The sequence below is a fragment of the Strix aluco genome, chromosome Z, assembly GCF_031877795.1.
Source record: "Strix aluco isolate bStrAlu1 chromosome Z, bStrAlu1.hap1, whole genome shotgun sequence".
Lineage (NCBI taxonomy): Eukaryota > Metazoa > Chordata > Aves > Strigiformes > Strigidae > Strix > Strix aluco.
In genome coordinates this window covers 96,062,882-96,087,410 of record NC_133971.1, presented here as the reverse complement: position 1 = coordinate 96,087,410, position 24,529 = coordinate 96,062,882, and the positions used below count along the sequence as shown (strand labels likewise).

Genomic DNA, 24,529 nt, shown 5'->3' with positions numbered 1-24,529 from the left:
GGGAGGGTTGCGAAAGCCTTGTGACTCCTGGTTCAATTGCGCCTTTTTTAGCAATAATTGGAAGAATTGGTTTTTACAGTTAGTTTGTCTTGGAAATTCTGCCTGCAGCTCGTGAAAGGGACGGTAATACAAACGGCAATAAATAAACCGCACAGGGCAAGTAGGAGGCAGTGATATTAAGGCTAATAGCAGTGTGGCTCTTGCACCTGCACGCGCCACAGTCGTTAGTCTGGTGAGGTATAAGCGTAAAAGAAAATATTATTGTTATTGTTGTTGCTGTTATTATGGTAATTTTTCCTCCCGTTTCCCTTTGGTGGGGAGCCCCAGGCGGTAGCTTCATGGTGTGGTTGGCAACCCGGGGTGGGGTGAGTTTCTGTGCCTCTGTGTCACGGCACAGGGTAGACCCTGGCCCTGCAGACTCTGTCCCCAGGGCCCTGCCCACCACCCCAGCCTGGTGCCGGGGCAGGACCCCTTCTCCAAGGTCCCCCGAAAGCTTCAAGAGGGGATGGCGAGAGGGTCTGCCCCACGCGAGGGTCTTTCCCCCGCTGGAATGGTGAGCAGCCACAACACGAGCACCGGCGGGATGATGCTGGTGGCAGGCGAGGAGCTGCCTTGGCGATGCCGGCAGCGATGCCTCGGCATGGGGCTGCCTCCCCACGAGCCCCCGGACCCGCCGCCCGAGAGGGTCTTTGTTAGCAAGCCGTGCGCCCGTCGCTCACTGCAGGCTCACTGCCTGGCCTGAGGTGCGCTCTGCGGGGCGCAGGGCAGCCCAGGGGGGTGGCCCATGTGGATTTCTGGGGTCTGCCTGTCCTGCGGTGGCACTCAGGAACGGTGTGAGCGGGTTGGGGGAGACCCCAACATCCGGGTGGTTTCCTTGCGTGGTGCAGGGAGGTGGTGGAGGTGGTGCTGGCGGTGGCAATGCAGGACTGTGTGCTGGCAGAGCTGCTCTTCCATCTCTTCCCTCACTGCATGCAGCTTGGCTGCCCCAGTCCTTCGAGTTCTTCGAAGCCCCAAGGGCACTGGGCACCCGTGAAGAGTGGTGGGACCCGTGTGCCACCCATGGCAGCACTTCCACCCGCATACGGTACGGGCAGGCGTGTCCCCAGTGCGGGCAGTGCCTCGGTTTACCGTGGAGAAGCTGCGCAGCTCCGCCCCAAGCCCTCGCCGCGGGCGCTTGCCGGGGTTCCGGGGCACCCCATGCCTGCCCTCTCCCCTCCGGCCACCACGGCTGACCTTTCCCTCGTGCCCAGGGCTGGCCCACGCCGGGGGGGAGCGCGGGGGTTGGTGCCCCCGCTGTGGGAAATGCCAGCCTGCCCGCGCTTCCCATCGCTAAGCAACGGCGGGTGAAATATATCCCGATTTCTGCTGCTCCCATTTGGCACCTCCCACCATGTTCTTTCATGTGCAGTTGCACAGTGTAGCGGATAAAAAGCCCCTTTTCTATCTTTGGGTGCCAGTGCACATTGTAGCCGCCGTGGGGAGGACGGGCAAATCCCTTGGCAAAGAGTAAATGAGTGACATTAGGACCCTGAGTGACTGCCTGTACCGAGACGCCGCTATTCATCTCGGGGCCGGGTGCTGCCAAGCAAAGTCCAAAAAGTTATTTTTTTTTCACATCAGAACTTCAAGCTGATCAAAGAAACAAACACTTTTAATGAAACATATGCAAGATACTTAGAAGGAGAAGATTCACAATGCATCTGCTGCGGGACCAGAAGGCTTATCAAAAGTGTGAAGTAGGAGGAGAAAAATTACGAGTGTATGATGCCAGAGAAGATTACAGAAATATTAAGCAGAAGGAATGTAAACACGTAGAGCTGGTGATAGCTGGCGTGCGGCTCGCCCTGCACAAAGAGCCGCCGTGCAGCGCCCGTCTGCGGGTGCGACGGCCTGCGCGCAGGGGACGGGTGCCCTGCGGAAGCCCACGCACCCCCCCCGCCCCCCAGCCCACCCTCCCCTGCCAGCCCTCGCCCCGGGCGGGCTCCAGCTCGCCACGAGCCCTGGGCAGAGAGCCCGCCCTGCCACCCAGCCCAGCTGGCCTTAGAGCCCAGCCACGACGACGTTGCAATGGCGATTTGTTTGCATTTTCCTTACGAAACAAAAACTTCCACGTAGGATCAATTTTCTTGCGACGTGTTCTGTTGAAAACATACATACCGTGAAAAACTGTCATTTCTGGTGATGATATAGTAGGTTTACTATCAGCAGGAATATCACGTAATTATTTCTGTCCCACATTCAGGGGTGTGCAGACATATGGCTTATCTATTTCAGCCACTGGCCAAATTCTGCTCTCCCTTAACCCTTGCAACCTTGGTGGATTCAGCGAGGCTGCACAATTATAGCCGGCAGCGGGATCTGGAGCTCTTTACTTCTTGTTAAATGAATATTTTTCATTTTCAAAGCTGCCTTCCTGCCCCCCCATACAGACTGCTATTCTTGCTGTGCATTAAGGTTTTGCTTCTCCCTTCACAGTTGGCAGTTGTGTGCAGTGGGTTTTCCCCACCAGTAAGCTCCGCCGCAGGGCAGAACGGGGGTCTCTGCCCCCTCCTCAGGCTGCTGGTGCTTTCTTGGGGAGCCTGGCAGGGGCAGGGCACGGTGCCCTCCTGAGCATGGTGCCCACCAGGCGCGGGATTACGCGTGCTCGGGGCTCTGCTCCGCCGTGGGCACGACCAGCAGCGTTTCTAGGGGCTCAAACACCAAGATGACAACAGTTTAAAAAAAAAATCCTATCTGAAGGGCAGTCCAGCAGCCTCTGGAGTTTTAACCCAGCCTCGTGGCTCCTGTAAAAAGCTATTTTTCAACTTAAGTGCCTCTCTGAGCAAGAAATACGTCCTCTGCTGGCTGGAGGGTGCCGTGGGCCCCGTCCTGCATTCTCGCAGCCTGGTGCTGTGATCTGCAGCCCCAAAACCCCTACAGACACCCCGGTGTGGGTCAGCCCCACTTCCTGGGGTCCCGGTTCCTCTTCCCGGGGTGCCCGTGCCCAGGCTGCCGAGGGGCTGCTGAGGCTCCCCTGGTTTGCAGGTCCTGCCCTAAGCCGCTATCCCACGCGGCTGAACCGCAGCATGGTGCTGCTCACATTTCACCCATAATAGCCCTCTCTACCAAACGACAACTCAGTTTAGTCTTTTCCCTTAAATATTTATGTGCTGACCTAGCAGTTTGATAGATCTCACAGGCAGCACCGTATCTGGGCACTAGCAAGTCATCAACCATCACCGTCAGGCAGGATCAGCTCCCATCTCTGTCACTGTTGTTTCCCATCTCTTTTCCTAAGACCCACTCAGAAAACACCTGTTCTTCCCCCTGCCCGGGAAAGCTGACACGCCGGTTTGCCTCTTGGCACCGCTCCACAGGCGGCTGGGGGACGAGTCAAGGGGCCGCAGCCGGTCCTGGCTGCCAGGTCAGTTTTGCCCGAGGTTACCAGCCACAGAAGACCCACCAGCATATGCCGCGGTGGCCAGGAGGCAGGTGTAATGTATGCTCCTGACCTTTCCGATCGTCTTCTGAGCGCGGCATCTGCGAGCCTGCCTGCTTGCCCGAGAGGGATGGGTGCCCTGGCTTTGCCCTGTTCAGGGGATGAAGCCCCCCGCTGCCGCTGCCTCCCCCGTCTCCCTGGCCGCAGAAGGAAAGGAAGAAGCAGCAGCCTCTGGAACATGCGGCAGTGCGGGCGGCACGGCCACCTCACCTCTTGCCAAAACCTCTGGCAGATGCTCCCTTGCCTTTTGAGGGCACAGCCGCCAACAGGAATAGGGTAGGGTAGGGTAGGGTAGGGTAGGGTAGGATACGATACGATACGATACGATACGATACGATACGATACGATACGATACGATACGATACGATACGATACGATAGTCTGTTTGAGCTGAAAGGGACCTACAACAACCATCTGGTCCAACTCCTGAGCCCTCCGGGGCTGACCTAAAGTTAAAGCCTGTTGTTAAGGGCATTGTCCAATTGCCTCTTAAACACCGACAGGCCTGGGGCAGCGACCCCCTCTCCAGGAAGCCTGTTCCAGGGTTTGACCACCTCTGGGTGAAGAAATGCTTCCTCTCGTCCAGTCTGGAAGATACAAGTTTTCTGGAAGGTTCAAGTTTTCAGGAAGATTCAAGTTTTCAGGAAGGTTCAGGTTTTCAGGAAGGTGCAGGTTTTCTGGAAGGTTCAGGTTTTCAGGAAGATTCAAGTTTTCTGGAAGGTTCAAGTTTTCTGGAAGGTTCAGGTTTGCTGGAAGGTTCAGGTTTGCTGGAAGGTTCAAGTTTTCGGGAAGGTTCAGGTTTTCAGGAAGATTCAAGTTTTCTGGAAGGTTCAGGTTTTCTGGAAGGTTCAGGTTTGCTGGAAGGTTCAGGTTTGCTGGAAGGTTGCCACACCGCTGTCCGTGGACCATCAGTGGTCCAAGGAGCCAGAGCTGGGCACCCACTGGGAGCGGGCAGGCAGGTGCCCCCAGTTCCCAGCTGCTAGATGTGACTGAAAGGAGCCAGGCCACCACCTGACACAACTCGGCTAGTGAAGAACCCAGCCCTATTGCTGTGGTGGGGGACTGCGGGGGTGGCAAGACCGCACTTCACCACACCTGCAACATCACTCCTCGCTCGAGCACATGTATTCCAAAGGTGTTTTCCTGATATTTCCAAGAAGTTATTCCGAGTTTGCACCACAGGTACTGAAGAAGCGCTTCTGAACTCTGTGTTCAGGTAGTGAGCAGTGTCTGCTCTGGAAGAGCTCGAGTGTTCCTTATAAATGTGGTGTTTATTGTGGTTTATAAATAGCTCTCATGGTGACATGTAAAGCCTCAAGTATTACGTACTACTCAGCACAGCGTTGCTTGTTGGAGAAGGAGCCCTAGCAAAGTCAGATTTCTCTGTGGTTTTCAACATTTGTAAAAGCAAGCTGAAATGAAAATAAATGAAGGCATGCAAATGAAATTCTTTCCAAAACACCCCTGCTCAAGTGGGGTTTTTTCTACCACTGTTTTTAAAAAAGCATCTGGCGAGCCTTTCTTCAAATTTATTTTAGCTAAATGCAAACAAACAACAACTCTAATAAGCATAGTAGCATATTCATTAACAGTTCTGGCTACAGCTTTTGAAGATAAGGTGAGGAAAAAGTCCCTTAATTTTACTTGGGAAAATGTATATGATCACCATGAAAGGGATTTTAATCTTAAATAGCACGGAGTATAAATGCCCATGAAGCCCTGCTAGCACAGTCATCACCTTTTCTGCTTCTCCTCGTGAAGGTGGAGCTGCAGGAAGAGCCGCAGCCCTGTGAAGTGCTTTAACTGCTCCAATCTCTTCTGGAGGAAAAGCCCTGTTGGGAAGGGTGAGCTAGCAGCACAGGGGGGAGCGAGGGGCAGGTGGGCATTCCCCGGCTTTGCCAACGGCAGGGCCGCAGCACCCGGGGCCACACGCGCTCAACCCCTACCTGAGATTTTCCTCATTTCACACCGTTTCGGTCTGTGGATTTGGAAATAGCAGGAGCTTGTGTTTGTTGTTTCAATATTTGTCAATAAATACCCCCTTAAGTGGCCAGCAGAAATATTCAAGGTTCCTTTTTTACAGTGTTTTCTGTATGCAACAGACGTCTCAATTGCAGCAGGACTCTTTGTGCTCTTATCCTCAGTCTTAAACTGTTTGATTTGCATGCACCGGGTGACTGTACGTTGTTGTCAAAAAGTTAACCTTTGGAAATGGAATCCAAAAATTCATCAACTTGAAAAAGAGCTGTTGGGCATCAAAACTGCTTGATCATATCTCATCAGGGCCTCTGACACCCGCAACCTCAACTACTCCAATGCTGCAAGTTTCGGCAAAGCCGCGGATCCCTTCGCCTTTGAACGAAAGGAGGCGGCAGCAATAGGGTGCAGCTGTAAAGACAGAATTTATTGAACGTTACGGTCACGCTTTTCAAAGGTCAGCGTTGCACTGCCTAAATTGGCTTCACGGGAAAGAGAAGAGTGAATAACCTGTAGGCACAATCCCTACCGAAATCTGTTCTTACCTGTAAATTGATGTTTCATCCTGCCTCTTGCACCCACCGGCCTGAGCCCGGCCAGCACGACCACACCTCGCATGTGCCTGGGAGTTTCACGCTCCCGCCGAAACTGCTGCACGTCCTCCAGAATTACAGAGAAATAATGAGAAAAATATGTTTGCAGCAGTATAAATGAGACTCATTAGAAAGCAAGTGGAAAGGATGGGGCTGGTCTGAGGCATCAGGACGAAGAGTTTCCCAGATTCGTTTAATATTCATCGTGCGTAGTTTCTAAGAAGTCATCACATCTTTGCAAAAAATTTCCCCGCACACCTGCGTATCACGACGGTTGTTTCAGGCCTCGATCAGACGATGCCTTCCCCAAGCCATTGATAATCGCGTCAGGTTACTCAGGAGAAGCCAATATTTTTGTGCAAAGCTCAGATAGTAGCAGGTAATGAGTATTCCCATCTCAGCAGATTTCTAATGCAAACTCATACAGAGAAATATTACACATTAGCCTCCTTTAGAGGAAGCTCATTAAAATAGGAGTGTTTGCACTCCCACTGCTGTATGAAGATGTTGCATTTTTCAAATTTGATTCCTAAACCAATTAGTTTCCCGTACTATAAATGCCTTTCTTTATACCCCACACATTATAAGGCAGGGTTGTCATTTCTTTAATGGGAATCATTATTTGAGCTGAAATGTTTGGTCTGGTGAGTCAAGTTGGTTTCCATTGTGTAAAGTAAAAATGTTGCTGTCATTTGCCTGCTGCTCCTTGCTGCCTGGTTCCTGGGTGCTCCAGCATCCTGAGGGTGCCCAGCCCTGGGTCCCATGGGATCCCCTCGGGGCATGCCTGGCCAGAGGGGATCCAGTCCACCTGTTTTCACTCTCTCTGAGATGACCCGAAGTTTAATGCTGCTGGAAAATGTCCCCGGCTGCGAGACGCGTGCCACGAGGCGCCGTCTGCACCCTCTGAATGGGAGCATGGTTTCTTTTCTTTTGCCGTCCGATGCAAAAAGCTGATGGAAGCCGGTGTCGGTGCTGCCTTTTCTCACCCCCCCCAAATGTCCGCCCCTCACTGGGGGACCCACACGGGTCCCTGCACCGCTCCTGGCCCCGGAGCTGCATCGCTGTCCCTGGGGAAGGGATCCCCATGCAGCAGTGGTGGGGGGAGGCTGCAGGGATCTGACTGCCAGCTCATTCCTGAGGAGTGTGTGTGTGTGGAAATAATAAGTTTTTACTGTACATTTCAACCCCGACTTTAAAGTACTGAGCTAGCGTAAAATCCTGCTCCTTTTTAGATGGATGCGGTGCAAGAAGCTGGAGACATTTCGAAGACATACACAAGGAATCTGTTAAATTACATTTGCATTAAATTAACTTGGGTGGTCCGCGCATTATCGAACATCTAAAGGACCAGGGAAAATGTATCGTTTAAGAAATGTATTATCACGTCGAGTGTAGCAGTGACCTGTTTAGTGGATGTCAATATGTTTTCTTTTAGGAGGACTCATTCATTTTTTGCTCATAGTGAAACTATCCAGCCTCCCCGAAACATCTCGATGGGTGGTTCTGGGTCTTTTGCAACATGTGTGGGGTGAGGGCTGCTCTCTGCGGTGGTTACCGGAGGTCGTGACTAAGAGCCATCAGCCACGTCTAACACCAGCGCTGCCTTTGGGAAAGAACAATGGAAAATTCTCTTCATTTCTGCAGCAAAACAGAGCTATTGCCACATGATTGCTCATTAGCAGTAAACAATAATTCTCTTTATATTTGTCTACATTTAGTGCAGCTTTATAAAAAGTCAGTGCCTGATAGACTAAATCATTGAAATGAAGACAGTGAGCCAAATTTAGCTTTCATTTACTGCCCTCAGGAGAGATGACCAGAATGTCATTAATAAAGTAAACAGCAGTAGGTGGCTTATGAGTAAAAGACATTAATTCCTGAAAGCAGGACACACATGGCAACATGTACATTGGCCAATAGTTTGAAAATAATTACGTCTGAGTTGTTTATACAAACGTGGCTAGATTTTGGTTTTATCTAAACTGATCAGATCTGTCTTGAAAACCAATCTGAATTCTGATTTCTCTCCGGTCTAATGGTTCCCTGACCTATATCTGCCGCTTACAGCGCGCACGGACAGCAACGGTGGAAAGAACGCTGTTGCCTGCCCACGCGTGCTTAGGGCAGAGTACGGCTCAGCTATCGATGTGCTTTTGTTAGCAGCGATGAAATGCACCGTCGGGGGGGGGGGGAGGGTGATGGTGTTGGAGGTGCCGTGCGCTCACCGGGGGGCTGCCAGGGTGCCCGTACCCCCCCTCCCCCCAGGCACGTCCCTGAGTTGGGGCTCCGGCTCTTCGTGAGCTTCAGGGCTGGGTCCCGGCCCGCTCGCTGCAGGACCATGTTCCTGTCACGACACAAGGTGGTTGTGATATACATGATTGGGTTCAAGCTGATGATCAACCGTAGGCCTGAATCTTGAATAAGTCCAGGCATTGAAGAACCCCCGCGGGGGATCTTTCTAGCCACAGGGACATGTTTGCCATGGCAAGTTGTCATACCTGACAGATCCATATTTCAGAGCGCCACTAACTTAATTTCTGTGGTTTGTACACTCCAAACCCATTTTAACAATGCTGAAAAGGCTACGCCCTCCCCGAGCGAGGGCTCCAGCCCGGCAGCAGGGCTCCCACAGTGCCGGCTGGGGATGCAGAGCCAGTCCAAGGCAGGCATCCCGACGTGTCAGAAAGCTCTTCCTGGGTGCTGGGGCCCCTCCTGCTCTTTGCCCCCCATTCAGAAATGGCCATTTGGGAGGTGTTTTATAATATAGTCATGAATAGCCTCCCAACACACCTGTGGTGGTACTGTATGGGATGGTCTGACCCCGGTGCCACTGCACTCAGTCCTCAGGGGCCCCGCTCTCTTTGTTGGTAGATGTGTACAAATATTCCGCCCTTGTTCTGTTTCCCTCATGGGAAGTGACAGAGACACCCAGAGGGTCAAGTCCTGGGACTTGGGACAATCCCTTGACCCATGCATTCAGTGTGCGCTGATAGATAGTTTGGACAGTCCCCTCATTTGCTGCCAGCCCTTGGTGACAGGGAGGTTTCCCCCAGTGCTCTGAGAGGCCGCGGCAGGAGCGTTGCCAGCGGTCCCGTCAATCCTTCCCGCAGCTCGTCGCAGGAGGCGGCTGCTCCTCATCGTTAGCTTTCCGCAAGCCCCGAAAATCCATAGAAGTCATTCTAATTATTCTCTTAAGTGAATGCTTGATAATAAGTGTAATAAACTTGGAAACTAGGTGTAAATAAAATATAGGTTATTAAAGTACTGTAATATGACGGTAAAGAGCTTATAGGTTCTCATAATTAAATGGGCCACATGTAAACAACGGTGCTGGCAGCTTAACTGTCCTCAGCAGCCACCAAGTAGGAGATTTCCTGTGTAAGCCAAGAGGAGAGATACTGTTTGCATTATTATCTCTCTTATTTATTAACTCCCCAATACACAATAAACTCACACAACGCATTAGTTTGCAATCAATAGCGCGCTTTGGGCGTAAGGCTTTATGTCTTCTTTCATGCCATCTGAAATAAGAAGCCAAACTGGGTCTGACGGCAAGTTCCACGCGCCGAGTTAGGGAAGTCATTTTTCATTTCAGGAGAAGTCCTCTCCAATAATGGAAACGCTGAAGGTTATTGCAATAATAAATGAGTTGGCAGTGCGATTTATATAAGAAACTAATGTACTTTCTCATGGAGCGCTGTTTAATTCCTTGTAAATCTTGCACTTACCGGACAAGCTCTGACTCCCGAAACCCTGCCGAACCGGGAGTTTGTGTGGTTCATTTCTTGTTGTCCAAACAGCTGTTCGTGATCGTCCTCCCTGCAGGTATCTGTGTGGGGATTAGTAATGCCTCGCATGCTCGTACATCACAAGAAGTGGATGTGTAATTACATTAAACATGCTTCATCTCCTTGGACTCACTTATCCCAAATCGCTCATATTGGCTCAACTCAGTGAATTTTCTTTGTAGACTGTTTTATTTTTTAGCGTAAGGTAGTTTTTGGACATAGGAAGCCCTACACCAGGCAGTAGCTTTCAGCTTTCTCACCGGGTGCCCCCGCTTTCAGCCTAACGGTTCCTCTTACGTGAGCAAACCCGCTTGTTTTCTGGCCATGGCTGTTGTCTCGGGTGGAAACACTGGCTGCTTCCCCCTGGGGCCACCCTGCCTGGCTCTGGGGAGGCTGCAGGACCCGCAGCCCAGGGCTGGTACTGGGAGATGCTGGTCAGCTGAGGCAGCCGGCCTGTAACGCTGCCGGTAGGTCCCCACTGCGGTGCCGGAGGGCAGTGGGGGGGCAGCCGTGTCTGAACGGGAGGCTCTTGGCGAAGAAGCGCAGGCACGCCCGTCCCACCGTCGGCAAATCTCAAAGTGTCTCGCTGAGTGGTGTCGTGTGTGTCAACCCATCGGACAAGTGAAAAGGGGGTAAAACCTCTTAAGGGGGTGAGCCCACCCCGTCCTGCCTCGATGCTTCCCCACAGTCGCCGTGGATCGAGGGGTGTTGGCGGGGCCGCAGCAATGCGGGGGGCTTTGAGTATATTCAGGAATGGGGTACAACACACGTTTTTTGACTGGTGGAGCACTGTGCCTCCTGCCCCTTCATCTGAACAGAACATAAACTCCTTGGACCCCAAGGAAGAGGAATGCACTGTCCTGCACCATGCAGGAATGAAGAAAATTTGACAGGTTCTCCCCTATCAACAAACTAACGTGCAACAGTACTACTTCCCTGCTTAATAGCATTTCCGTTTTTAATTCAAAGTGCTGTGGACAAGGAAGACATCAGAAGCCAGTAAACCTTTGCAAAATGGGACAATTCATTTCTCAGGCTGCTCAAGTTGGAGGTGTGTACCCGGGTCTGTGCCACCTCTACTGTGTCACAGCACAGCTGCGGCCTTCCAGGAGGCAACCCTCCACTACCATTAAAGGCAGACTTTTTTTTTCAAGATAATATTATATATTATCCTATATTCAATATTATCCTGTCATATTGTGTCCGAGCCTGGAAATGTTTCCTGCAGGACAGTGCCGTGAGCAGCCTCTCTGCCTTTTGAGGTGCTACCCTGTGTCAGCAGTGACTGTAGTGGCCCCCCACGCTTGAGGGTGGAGGCTTCCGAAGTGACTGGTGTTGTCCTGGATGAGGAGCAGATACCTCCCTGATACTTACAAATAAGAAACGTGCAAAGGAAGTTATGAAGAAATCAGTAATAAGGGCTCCCTTAGGAGATGCTGCCCCACTCCATCCCCTACAGCAGGTCACTGAAATAAGGAGCTTGCTTTGATGCTCACCATGTCCCAGGAGTTTCTGGTGGATGAAGAAAATGAGTCCTGGGTACACCTTGGTGCTGGGGGGCGGCCGGTGCAGCCCCTCGTGCCTCCGGCCCCGCTGAGGCTCCTCAGCCAGCCCACGAGGCCCAGGCTTGGTGCCAAACTGCTTATTTCCTAAATATCTGTTTTCATGGTTGGACTGGATGATCTTCAAGGTCTTTTCCAACCGAGATGACTCTGTGATTCTGTGATTCCTAAATACAGTGTCTGCAGCAGCTACGGCACTGCTCATCAAATGCACTTTCCCACTCAAACTTACCAGGAATGTCAGGTTCAAAGGAAAGTAGAGTCTGAGCCTTAAAACTTCCTGGGAAAGTCCTGTGAAGGGTGGGCACCCTCCTGGCCAGATGGCAGAAGTGTTTTTCCAGACTCCCCTGGTTTCAAACAGAGTATCTGCGGAACACACACATCTGCAGTGCTCTGGTGAGGGAAACACGAGTCACACTTAGATGCCCAATGCATCTTTCATTTTCCTTGGGGGTCTAATCAGAAAAATCTATGATTGAAGTAGATGAAGACAGTCACTTCGGTCTTTATTGCAGAAAAAAAATAAATAAAATAAAAAATTAAAAGAGAAAGATGACAGGCATGAAGACTTTAAATGAGAACCTCATGCCCCTGGAGTGATTCACATCTCTGCGTGTTTTGGTCCCCCTGTAGCTGCACAGCAAAGTCCGTAAAGATTTAGTGTACTCCCAAACACAACCCCCCTTTGCACTCATCTTTCATGGCTGAGTCTCCTTGATTAAATCATGTTTATTTTAGTTTATCTCAGTCCTACGAAACCACAGATTTGCCTACATCAGAGTCCTATCAAAAAAAAAAAAAAAAAAGTGTCAGACTGGGGAAGTTGCCCCAAGACTGTATTAAGTTTTTCCCAGGGAAGATGCTGGATCCCCAGCACTGGTATGGTTTGTTCAGCTGGGACAGAGGCAACGAGCACCGAGCTCTGCGCTGCCAGGGCTGCTCAGCTCTGGCTGAGCAGAGGCAACATCGAACGAGTCCTTTAACCAAAGCCAGTGCACCGACTCCTGTGCCATACCCCTCCTCGCTGCCCTTGCGCTGACTTCCAGCTAACCAAAACCAGGGAAAAAACATGGATTTGCTTTTTTTCTAGCAGCACCCTTGCTGTGATGTGCCTGTGTGTCGCGGCCCTGACCCCCACCCCTCGCAGAGCCCCGGGCAATGTCCACCCGGGAAAATTAGCACCTTTCTTAGGGAGTGCGAGAATGAAAAACATCCCCCAAGCTCCCGATGGCTGCGTTTCAGTTATTGCTAAATCATCTCTCTGACTCCAGCACAGCGTTTCCTCCGTTTTCCCCTGAAAGCACTCGCTTCATTTCTCTCACACGTTTCCCCGGCACCGTGGGGCTGCGCCTGCCGCCAGCCAGGGAACGGGCTTCCTGCGGGCTCCCCCGCATCCTGACCCGCCACACGGCGGGGGGACGCCCCGGGGAGACGGCAGGAGTTCAGGAAAAATTGTTTTTCTCAGGCCGGGGAGATGAATTCCTATCGCATGTGCTGTAGCCGGGAGCGAGGAGGTCTCGGTGCGATTTCCTCCGGAGGGTCAGCACGAGCAGGCTTGTGCCCCGAGGGCGTCCGCAGCCACCCCCAGCACCTCCGCACCTCTCAGAGCAAACCCCGGTCGACGTCGCACACTTTCTCACCAAGGCTTTCTCATTCCCACACGGTATTTCTCAAAAAAAGAAAAAAGAAAAAAAGCTGCGAGTTTGTGATCCGCTTGGATTCCGCTTGTATTTCCATGGTGCTTAGATCCACCCGTTGACATTTGGGATTTTTTTCTACTCAGGTCTACGCTGCAAAAATAATAATAAAACCAAAATCCTTCAGCGTAGATCTCGCTACACTGAAAATTCAAAATGCATATTCTTAGCCTCTCAGTTGTAATTAGCTCTAAGGTTAGTTATCCTTCTTTTTCCCATAAAAAGAGAAGCTTTTGCAGCTGTCCACGTCAGACCACTCAGTTCCCAGGGACGGGACTGAGGTTCGATGTGTTTTTCCTTACCTTTGTGTACCCCCTTTTTTTGGGTGGTAATTCCCCGGCTGCCATGTGTGAGTGCTGCTGTGGCTTCAAGGTGGGGACGGTGCTGAGGCTGGGGGGAAGAGGAGCCCCAGGCACCCCAGGTGCAGATGGGCGGTGCGGTGATTCCCTGCTGAGGGCTGTCCCAAAGGATGCCCCAGCCCTGGTAGCAGTCCCTGGGTGCAGAGCCCCCGCCCCGTCCCCTCTGGTTTGGCAGCGCTTGTCCCTCCCCTCGCCCCCTCCGCCGGAAGGAGCCGCAGAGCTGGAGGGAAGTTCACGGCTCAGCCCTAACAAACACGGTTTAAGAGACTTAAAGGCCTTGAATCTCCCCTTCGGTGGAAGATTAGAGTGCATTTCTCCTCCAAATTCGCACCAGAAGCAGCGAACTTCTTTAATCTCGTTCAGGGCCTTGTTATCCTCTTTTTCCGAGACTCATCCCATTGAACGTGCAGCATCTCCGGGCGTTTCGCGGCGGTGCCCAGCGCGGAGGTTAACCGCCCAGGAGAAGCGGGTGCCTCCTGCCCGCCCGGGCAGCGCCCCTCAGCGGGATCTCGTGTCCACGAGGACCCGCTGCCGACACCGCCGCCGAGTTCTCCCGACCGCTGTGTGGGCGCCCTGGGGAAGGTGACCACCATCTACGGACAGAAAACCCACAGCAGCTGGGAGCTCCGCTTGAATTTTGGGGCTATTGTTTACGTAGGGCCTGAATCTGAATTCAGGGAAAAGTGCTGACTACTGCCGCGCGTTTTTTATTACTGAATATGTTGTTGTGAATATTACTTGTACTCTGAGTCCAGAAGTTGTAACCCATGAGTTGACCCTTGCCCATAGTTGGGTTATGTGGGTAGCCTGGAAGTCTTCCTCATCACTCAAGATCTGCTTTGGTGGAAACTATTTGAGGCTATACTCTTCAATTCACTCTTTACGATCCAAATTCCTTGTGCAAACTGGAATATTTTGGAGCAGTTTTCAAACACCAGGACACTTTATCAATTAGTCCTGAGTTTCAGAAAATGCTGGAAATCAGCGTTGGGTGAGTGCAGCGTACAGAAACTCGCCTCGTTCCTTTTTACCTTAATCCTTAAAAACTAGCATGGATTCCATCGAAAATTCTCAATTTTAAGAAGGATCTTCTGAACAGAGGAATGGGTTATTGCACTGATCTCCAGCCACTGATCACCCCGAGCAGCAGTTGCACACGGGTCTGGTGGATTTAACGTGACTTCAACCGAGGAAGCATCGGGTGGCAAGGCGGCAGTGCCAGCGCGGCTCCGACTCCAGCGGCAGCCCGCAAAGAAGAGGGCTGGAAATTCTGAAATTGAAAATGAACACACTCAAGCTAGAAAGAAATCACGGATTTTTAGCTGCGATCTGTCCTTAACATTTAGATAATGAAGTGGTAGTTTTTCTTCTCTGGCCTTTAAAGGCAGATCCCATCTTAGAGCTCAGAGAGAGGTTCCGCTGCGTTGCAGAGCAGCTGCCTGCAGCCTGGGATGGAAAGGCACTTTCTCACCTTCAGGTACGTGATCTTATTAATTTTTCCAGTGATCTGGCACATCCTATGGATAACGGACAAGGGAGACAGCTCATTCCCTTTTCTTTCTTTTTTTTTTTTTTTCTTGTCAAGGAAGAACAGAAGAACAGAGAAAGGTGGGGAAGAAAGGAAAGATGTAATAAGACATACTTTCATGTAGTTGTATTTAAAGAATCACAGAATACGTTTCTTCCATCTTCTGCAAAGCCGCGGAGCATTTCAAAAGCACCCGCACATTCAAACGGACGGGAATATTGTGGTTCATACCTCTCTTCCATTGATCTCTAATTCTACCATTATCCAATGAAAAATACCAATAGCAATAAAACAGAGAACTAGATGTGCCACAGACAATCTTCAAACGGATGGCTTGGCGAGTGAGAGGAGGAAATGAAGCACTTAAATCTCTCATCAGATGTTCTGAAAATTATTTCAGCTGCTAAAAATGCTAAACAAATTTTTATTTCAAAGGATATGTTCCAAAATCTTCCCCTTTGATAATTGCTTTTTTTTAAACCATCTGTCATATATTTCATTCCAGTCTCGGAGGGCCAATGCTCCCCTCCCCAAGCGCCTGGGGGGAGGCGGCCCCCCCAGGTAAGGCTCTGGGGCCCAGCCCTCGCCCCAGCATCCCCCTGCCAGTTGTTTTTTGTTGAATTGCACGTGGCAGGAGTTCGGGACGGGGCTCGGCCTCGGGTGGCCCCAGTTCCTGCCACTTAGGGCACCTTGCCCCGCATTTCTGCAATTTTAAACCCTTATTTTTTTAAAAAACAATTTTTATTATTTATTGTGAATTGTCTAGGTTTAGATTCACACTCTGCCCCCCAATATTTGACAGTCCTTTGAGGCTACATCCTTGGCCCTTAAACTATTTTCGCTTACTGGTAATCTCAATCAAAATGTTGGGCTTTTTTTTTTCTTCTTTCTTTTCTTGGAAGTTCCTTCAGTCACAAAACAGCTAAAAAAAGAACCGGTCTGCCCGGCTGGTTTGGCAAGGCGGAACTTGCTGCTTTCTGCCTTTCTTTTTGCTTCTCCTTCCCTTTGTCTGCTGAAAGCTGATCCCTCACAATGCCTGTGGCAGGGACACGGCCTCGTAGACTGTGTTCGCCCTCGGTAAATAGGCAAGAGGTGAAGATTTTCCTCCGGGAGGGTTGGGGGGCATCCAGCAGCCTGGTCCCTTGGCCACCTCTGCCTGGCTGGGCGGAACCTGCTGCATGGTGCCCATCATGGTGGGTGCCCTGGGGGGTCACAGACTGGTTTGGGTTGGAAGAGACCTTAAAGGCCACCCAGTGCCACCCCCCTGCCCTGGGCAGGGACACCTTCCACTAGCCCAGGTTGCCCAAAGCCCCGTCCAACCTGGCCTTGAACCCTTCCAGGGAGGGGGCAGCCACAGCTTCTCTGGGCAACCTGTGCCAGGGCCTCCCCCCCCTCACAGGGAAGAATTTCTTCCTTACATCTCATCTAAATCTAAATCTTTCAGTTTAAAACCATTATCCCTCGTGCTGTCACTGTCCCAGGGTGCCGGCCTGCAGGTGGGGGGTATCTACGCTGTGACATTGCACGGTGGCAACAGGATTGTGCCTCCGACTTTTGTATTTGTCTCGTCTATATTCTGCCGTGGCTGCGTCTGGTTTTCATGTTTGCATTTTTAACGCTTTATGCCAATTCCGTCAAATAGTCTAATAAAGCTGTAAAGCGGTAAAAAGCGCGTGTGGCCCGGGGATTGGTGTCAGGGCACCTTGCCCCTGCCTTGCCCCCGCAGTGCCCGTTACCGCTCTGTGCACAGGAGGAGCAGCCGGAGCGGTGCCATCTTGTGGGAGACGTGCTTTTCCAGATTTCAGCCCAAAAAGATGGGCGGGATGTCCTCGTGGGCTGGGGGGCCAGTCCCGCGGCAGGGGGCAGCAGCAGTGCCTGTCTCTGCTTCCCTGCGATGGGATGGGATGGGATGGGATGGGATGGGATGGGATGGGATGGGATGGGATGGGATGGGATGGGAGGGGACAGATGGGGACAGGATGGGATGGGATGGGATGGGATGGGAGGGGAGGGGACAGATGGGGACAGGATGGGATGGGATGGGATGGGATGGGATGGGGTGGGGTGGGGTGGGGTGGGGTGGGGTGGGATGGGATGGAATGGGATGGGTTGGAATGGGATGGGATGGGAAGGGAGGGGACAGATGGGGATGGGATGGGATGGGATGGGATGGGATGGGATGGGATGGGATGGGAGGGGAGGGGACGGGACAGGACAGGATGTGAAGGGATGGGATGTGACAGAACGGGATGGGATGCAGCAGGAGGGGATGGGATGGGAGGGGATGGAGCAGGACAGGACAGGGTGTCTCTGGTGCAGCCAGCCCAGGGTGTCGGGGTCCGGCCTCTGCCCGATGGGGCCAGGGCCAGTCCAGAGCCCTGGGGGGGCCCGGCACCCGGCAGCACCCCGCCGGGCTGGGTGGGATGGCAGTGCTGCTGACACGGTGGGTTAGCACTTTCCAGCTAAATTGTCAGCAATGGCTTCTGTCACTGACAGATCGACGCTCGCTCAGTCAGGTTTTTTTTTTTTTCCCAAAACAATATTGTGAGAAGGTTTCAGATTTGCAAAATGCTTTCAATTTGGTGATGTTGTTGGAAAAATATTTGCTTCCAAATCAGTGTGCAGTGTAAAACAGAAGGGCTTAATGCTTGGTGCTTTGCATTACATGCTTTGCTAAGGAATGAGGAGTGCAGCTACGGCAGCCTTTTCCCACTGCTGGGGAAGCTGAGCGCTCTCTGCGGAAAACAGGATGTTATTGCCTGACTTAATTTTCTTATGGGGTTAGGATTTCAAATATCACTCGAAAATACCAAAGCTTGTACTATTCATTGACAGATTGATAGCCCACACTGTGATTTGTAATACTTTGGTGAACATCTTGAAATACTTATGTCATGACTGAGGTAAGGTTTGAAAAAAACATTTGCTTATTTTGTTACACTTTTTTTAAATGTTACGATTTATACTAATATTAGCGTATTGCTAACCCAAACAGTGCTGTGCTCGGCTGTGCTTTGCCCCTTGCTGCTCAGTGAACCAGCACCTCTCCCTCCCACAGCAGCCCCAGGACCGGGCAGCAGGATGCAACCCCAGGCTGTCAGCCCAGGCACAGCTTTTTTTTGCAGGCCACCGGCCCACAACTGCTGTTCCCGCATGGCACGGCCAGTTCTTGCCCCGGGGGTTTCCTCTGGGCTGTGATGCTCCCTTGGGGTGGTCATGGTGGTGCTCGGCCCCGCTGTCCTCCCTGGCCTGGCAGAGGAGACCGGGGTGCTCCTCGCTGGGCACTGACACCCCGAAGCAGCTGGCAGGAACGGTGGTGCTGTGCTAGAGAGCTGATTTATCATTATTCCTGGCTCTAATGCATTTTGCTTGGCTAGGTGTGCTGAGGTCCTTGGGCTTTTTTTTTTTTTTTAAAGTTAGACCTCTGAAATCTGATGATCCTAAGGGTCTCTTTTGACATTATAGCAACATTTTAAATGCATTTGTAGGGGAATACACAAGAGAGAGAAAAAGTCAGGTTCCCGTAGCATGTGCTGAAGCCATCTGACTGCATGTAGTGAGGCTTTTGTGGTGCCAGAGGACCCCTAGCCTGAGCCAGTTGTGAGCTGTGGGCTGTTAATAACTCACCCAAAGTGCCAGGGGAGCACGCCCCGCACCCCTCCAGCGAGACAGTGCTTAGTGGCAAGGCTGGACACAGCCATCCTGCCCGGAGAAAGCCACCACTTTACGAATTTCTTCCCCAAACTGGCATGAGGTGCACAATGTGCGTGATACACGCAAGAAAGGCATCCCTGTGCCTCTTTCTCTGCCAGTGCAAAGGGTCTCCAGAGCTGCCCCAGGCACCCCGAGGCCCCTCAGTCACGGGCTGTAGGCTCAGCCTAGACCTCTGTCACTTCATGGTGGTTCTCTGAGGTCCTCACAGGCTCTGCTGGAGGTCCTGAGGGTCCTCGGTGGCCTCCCACCCCAGAGGGCTTCTGCGCATCCTCCTGCACGTGTCACAGCAAAGCAGCTGCCGGCATTTTTTTCCCACCCCGAGCTCCTTGTGGCTGGATTTAATGGGCGGTTTTTATCCCTTGGGAGTGCACAGCTTGGGGAGATTACCTTGAGGTAGGAGTCTGTGTCATCTCAGGCCACGCTGGGCTGGCCCAAGCAGCGGGTGAGGAGCCACTTCTGCTCCTGCCAAGCTCCAGACACGGGCACGAGCCGTGATGGGCAACTTTCATGCTCACCGGGGACCCATCACTGCTGAAGGAAAAAGACTTCCTTCTACAAACGGCTAATGGTAAAAGTCTTGGAAAGATATTTCTGTTTGTGTAAGGAATTTAATAATGACAATTTCAGACCTAAGCCACCTCAGCGCCGGCGGGGGCTGTCCCCAGTCTCTGCCCATGGGTGGCTGTGGTGGCAGCCAGCCCCGGTGCCCATCGGGGCTCAGCCAGGGCACAGGGCTGCTGCTGTGGACACGTAGCTCAGCCCTACGGACCCATGGCCCCAAAACAACACCCCAAAAGCCTACGCTGTTCTCAGACTAGAACAGACCCCTTTCCCTTCAGCTGGGGCTAAAGCTCACGTTTAAAGTGGAAACAAATGTGGCTGGCTCAAGCGGGTATGGTTAGTCTGGGGGTGCGGCGAGGCAGGGCCAGGACTGGCAAAGCCCAGCACAGCCCCGCAGCAGCACCCCCGAGCCGGCGTGGGAGGGGGCTGCCTGCCGAGCCGCCGCGCATGCTAATGTCTCGCTGGCTCCCTGGTGCCAGCAGTTGCAGCTCATCTGTTGGCAGTCGGCAATGTGCTGAGAAAATGTATCTATAGGATTAAAAAAAAAAAGGCTATAGGGTGACCAGATGTTCTGGGCACCAAACCAAAACAGTTTGAGGGAGGGGGAGTAAGATGTCTCTTCTAAAATCGCATTAAGTTCTGGGGTTGTCTGTTCTCTGTGCAAAGAGCTCGGTCCTTCAGGGTATGCTGAGTAGCCTGGAGGCTGCAGAAGGCATCTTTCTCAAAGATGGGATGTTTATGCCTCTCTTTCTCCATCTGACCCGTGGCAATAAGCTGTACCTACATTAAATCTGCTTTTGCACTGGGCATCCCAGGGATCGGCCTCTGCTCGAGGGACGGGGACGCTCATGACAGCCCTAAAAGCTGCGCGAGCCGTGTGTGGCGGGATGACAGCCGTGCTGGCTGCCGCTTTTATGGATGCACTCGCTAAGAGTTTTAAAAGGATGCTAGGTACTGGTGGGTGGCACTGAACTCACAGTTCTGGGGTCCAAGGTGATCGTACACAGAGCTGCTTTGCCCAGTTTCCCTCCTGTCCTAGTTGAAGATGCCCTTGGGGGCAGGAATATCTCCTCTCAGCCACCAGTTCCTCTTGCTCCTCTACTTCCTGGGCATTTTGCTGTATGTGACAAAGGCCAGGGCTGAGCTGGGCTTTATCCTCGTACAGGGTCTAACCTCATTAGCTGATTGCTCAGATTGATCCTCCGTACGTTATGTGGCTTTTGGGGGGTGCAGCCCGGTGGCTCCTGGAGACCCAAACCAGGAGGAGAGCAACTGTCCTGGTGGGCTGGCTTAATTTCACTGTGGGACCCTGGGATATTACAGGGGGAGCTGGGAAAACTGGTCCCTTGAAACACTGCTGCAAATATAGGGAAAAATGGGAGTTTTCTTAAACTTTTCTCTCCCTTCAGATGCTGCACAAAGGGCAGAGTGAGCGACAGTGGGATAAACCCTCACCAGTTTCCCCAGGTCGTTCCCAGTCCAGCTCTTACGCTTTGCACCTCTCTCCTTCCTTCTCTCCCCTTCCCAAATCATCTGCAGTTTTGCTGCTTGGCCCCTTCTATTCACGTTGCCACCCATTCTTCTCAAACCATATGTATGGGTTGGTTTGCAAGAACGGAGCCTTGCGTGACTCCTGGAATAGCAGGAAGCCCAAGAGCAGGAGAAAATTCAGCTCGAAAATGAATAGTTCCCCCTTAAGATGAATGCAAATCAGGGAGCCTGAAGAATAGTGGGAAATCAAGTAAAGTTAAGTCCTGGAAACTATTACCTCCTGCTGGTAGTTTAGGACTGTACAAGAGCCAAGTCCACAGACATCAAAGTATTTACAAATTAAAATAAAGTCAGCTCTCATGGTGCTGTAGGAAATGGGATGGGCTGATGGAGACCCAATGTGGGTTTCTTCATAAAAGAGGAGAATTAATACGGGAAGGAATTTTATCATATGAAATCGCTGTACGCAGCTGACATTATATTTCAACAGTGGTTATAAGAATGACCCTTTAACCCAATATCAGCATTATAGTATCTGCCCTGTGCTTTCTCCCGTGTGCACGTGAGCAGCTGAAGGGCTGCTGTGGCGATGTCAGCCCCGCGGGGCAGCTCGCACCCTCGGCGCGGCAGCCGGCACAGCATCCATCGCCTCATCTCCACCGTGGCCAGGGCTGGGGGGTGAAGCATCCTGGCAGGGGGGGCTGGCGCTTCCTGATGACTACAAAAGCGGCCCGAGGGACCAGGCTAAACCAGGGACCAGTTTTGGGGTGACTAAAATTAGGTCAAGTTGGTCTTTTCTTTATTGGTATCAAACAAGCATCTTAGGAGTGGAAAGCTCTTAGACTGTAAATAACTCAGCTGTTCAAGTGGCAATTTTGTCTTGTGAAAACAAAATCTATTTGCATCATCTGCTCTTTTTAACAGCTTTTTGAAATTACATTTTTTTTATATAAACTTTATTTTCGGGGGGAAAATGTGTTCTTAAAACCTTACCCCATTCCCTGCTTTTCGTTACCTTCAACCTGAGCAAAGTAGTGACTCAAGAGAATGATGGGACAGTGGAAAACAAGTGTGGATAGGCTGGAGGAAGCAGACATAGTTACATGGAAGCGACGATTGGGAAGTGGGATTAAGCCCTTCATCCACTAATTCATGCACCAAAATGGAGTTTTCTGAGCAATTCCCAACACACACCCTCTCCCTGCCGGCCAGCTACTGCAGGCTGGGGTAGGAGGACGTGCCCGTGTTCTCCTTTCTGGCCATTGTGGTTGGGAAGGCAAAAGGCAAGTACATGCTTAAAGGCTTTCAAAAGCCTGTTTACCAACATCCTGAAATATTGATACCCCAAACTGCTGAATCCTGCGCTGCACAAAGGCATAAGTGACAGGAATAACAGAGAGAGAACCCTAAATTGATGACACTAGAAATGAGCAATTGTTTTCTAGAACTTGCATTTGTGAGAGATGTGCACCCTACCCCAGAAAGAAATGAATTTGTATACACAAATATATCTCTGCAAATGTTAAGATCCCCACCAGTTCAAGATAAAATCCCCATCCCCTTCCACCAAACCGAGAGGGGAAAACCTGCTCACGCCGACGAGCAGCCCCATCAGTGCTACAGAAGGACCACAGCAAAGATTACAAACCTCGACACTGCTAGTTACAGGGACATTATCCATAAAGCATGTAATCCTATCCAAACCTTCCGACAACAGTTTCACAGTACGCCAGAATTTTTTTAGGATATTTTCTATTTTCATCCCGTGATCCCATGTAATACATAGTCTTGGCATTTCTTATCACTTCCAACCATGCATTTCTCAATTTTTTTTATGTTTGTTCCAAATTTCAGTGCTGTGCATCCTTTTTGCCTTAGACCAAAAGCATATCACACATTCTCATCATTTTAATTAAACTAGGGCCAATCCAGGGCAAATGTTTGATTTTGACTCAAAAGGTGCATGCAAATCACAAATTCCATTTGATTCAAAATGGAAAAGGCTCCCTGCTACATCCTTACTGTATACGGAATTAAGCAGTCGGCCAAATTCATGGCTGCACATCACTTTAAAAAGTGTCTGTGTTTTTGAAACTAAAAAATGAATTCCTGCAGTAAGTTGTGCATGCATTGTTTTTAAGATCCACAGCGAACACTGCAGTATAAAACTCAGATCTTTTCACTTGAGGCAAGCGCCATTTAAATTTATCAACTCTCAACAAGCAGAGGCTTCAGTGTGGATACCGACTGAAATTTGCATTAAATGTCTGCTGAAACAAAATTTCCTAGCAGCGAACGAGGTGGAAATGACTTCCTCTTGTAATGGCTTTCCATTAAAAGCGCGTCCAAGTGCAGCTGCGGAGATGGCACCCGTGGAAGGTATGAACGTGCACCTTGAGCTGGAAAAGCACGGCCCTGTGGGGCGAAACGGCTTCTGTCCCATTAAAATTTGCTATTTATATCTGGACAAAGCTGGAACCATTGACAACGTACTTGTGAAATACCAAAGCTGTGTCTCAGCAGCAGTCTGGTGGAGGAGGCGCGGAGTTTGCAGTCCTGACTTCTTCCTTCTCTGCCTGATTTGCTCCCAGCAAATGCTGCAGACCAAGGGTCAAGTACCAGCGCTGGGCCAGGCCATGTACAGCCTTGAACTTCAGCTGCAGCTGTCTCTGGTGAGGATACTCACTCCAGGGTTAGTCTGGGATGTCAACTTCATTGTAAAACCCACCTTAGAGCTGCAAAATACCTCAGCTCAGTATTTCTCTGTGCACAGAGAACCTTCTCACCAGCTGTTCCCTGATGCTCAGTTCTTTCCCCACCAGATATCACTGGTTGGGCTGCAGCCTCTGCCAGCTCTGTGAGCACGCGATGGGGCTCATCCCCTCTCTTTGCTTTCTCCTGGAAGCTCCAAAGCTGTGCCGGCGACTGCCCACTCCTGCTGTCCTTCCCACGGCACGTGTCGGGAAAGGGGCGAGTGGGTCGTGCCCTCCGGTGCAGCTGCAAGGGTGGAGGCCTCGAGAGCTTTTGGAGAGGTGAAGGTGGGAACAGAGAAGGAGCAATCCCCCAAAAGCTGGAAGCCACCCATGGACGTGGACAATGTCCCAAAGCGATCATGGCCTGTTCGGACGTGAGGCGCCACAGGAGGAGGGGATGCTCGTTGGCAAGAGTCTCCTAACGTCCCTCCAAGACAAGACAGGAACGGTGCAGGCTCTGCCCTGTTCGGGGAAGGCACGGTGCAGTCGTAGGTTGTTTTTTTAGTGGTATCTGGAACCGGCCAGAAGTCACCGGCTTTGCCGTCTGCTGGAACATCGCCTCTCCACCCTGGGAATGCGGATCTTCTTGTTCTGAGAGGTCATCGTTATCATGAAGTTGTTCCTTCTTCCTGTTTCCCATTACTGACAGAATGGGAATTTTGAACCACTTTTTTTTTTTACCCACAGAGAGTTCCTCGATGTGACTTTTTCCTTCATGCCTGCCAGTTCAGCCAGGCAATCGCCTCGTCGTGGGAGCAGTCTGTGTCCTCTCCCTGCTTGGAGCTTGTCCAGAAGACAAGATCACGTTGGCTGAGTTGGCTTCAGATTTCCATGGCTGCATCACATCACCATGCAACTTCTCATGCTCACAAAGCTGAGTTCGAAAAGTAGCTGCTGAGCTGCAGGGCCTGTGACCATGTGAGCTCTGATTACGCTTAGGACTTCATGCTCCCTGAGCTCGCGTCTGAACTGTGCAGGTGATTGCGTTTGTATTGTACTGCCTGAATGGGCGTCTGCGTTCATCATCC

The 24,529-nt window shown here is 51.3% G+C and overlaps 1 protein-coding gene across 1 annotated transcript in view; it reads left to right on the top strand.

Moving 5' to 3' along the window:
• Positions 1-24,529, top strand: part of LOC141918843 (uncharacterized) — a 120,413-nt gene that overhangs the window by 3,642 nt on the left and 92,242 nt on the right. The gene's annotated exons all lie outside the window — the stretch shown is intronic.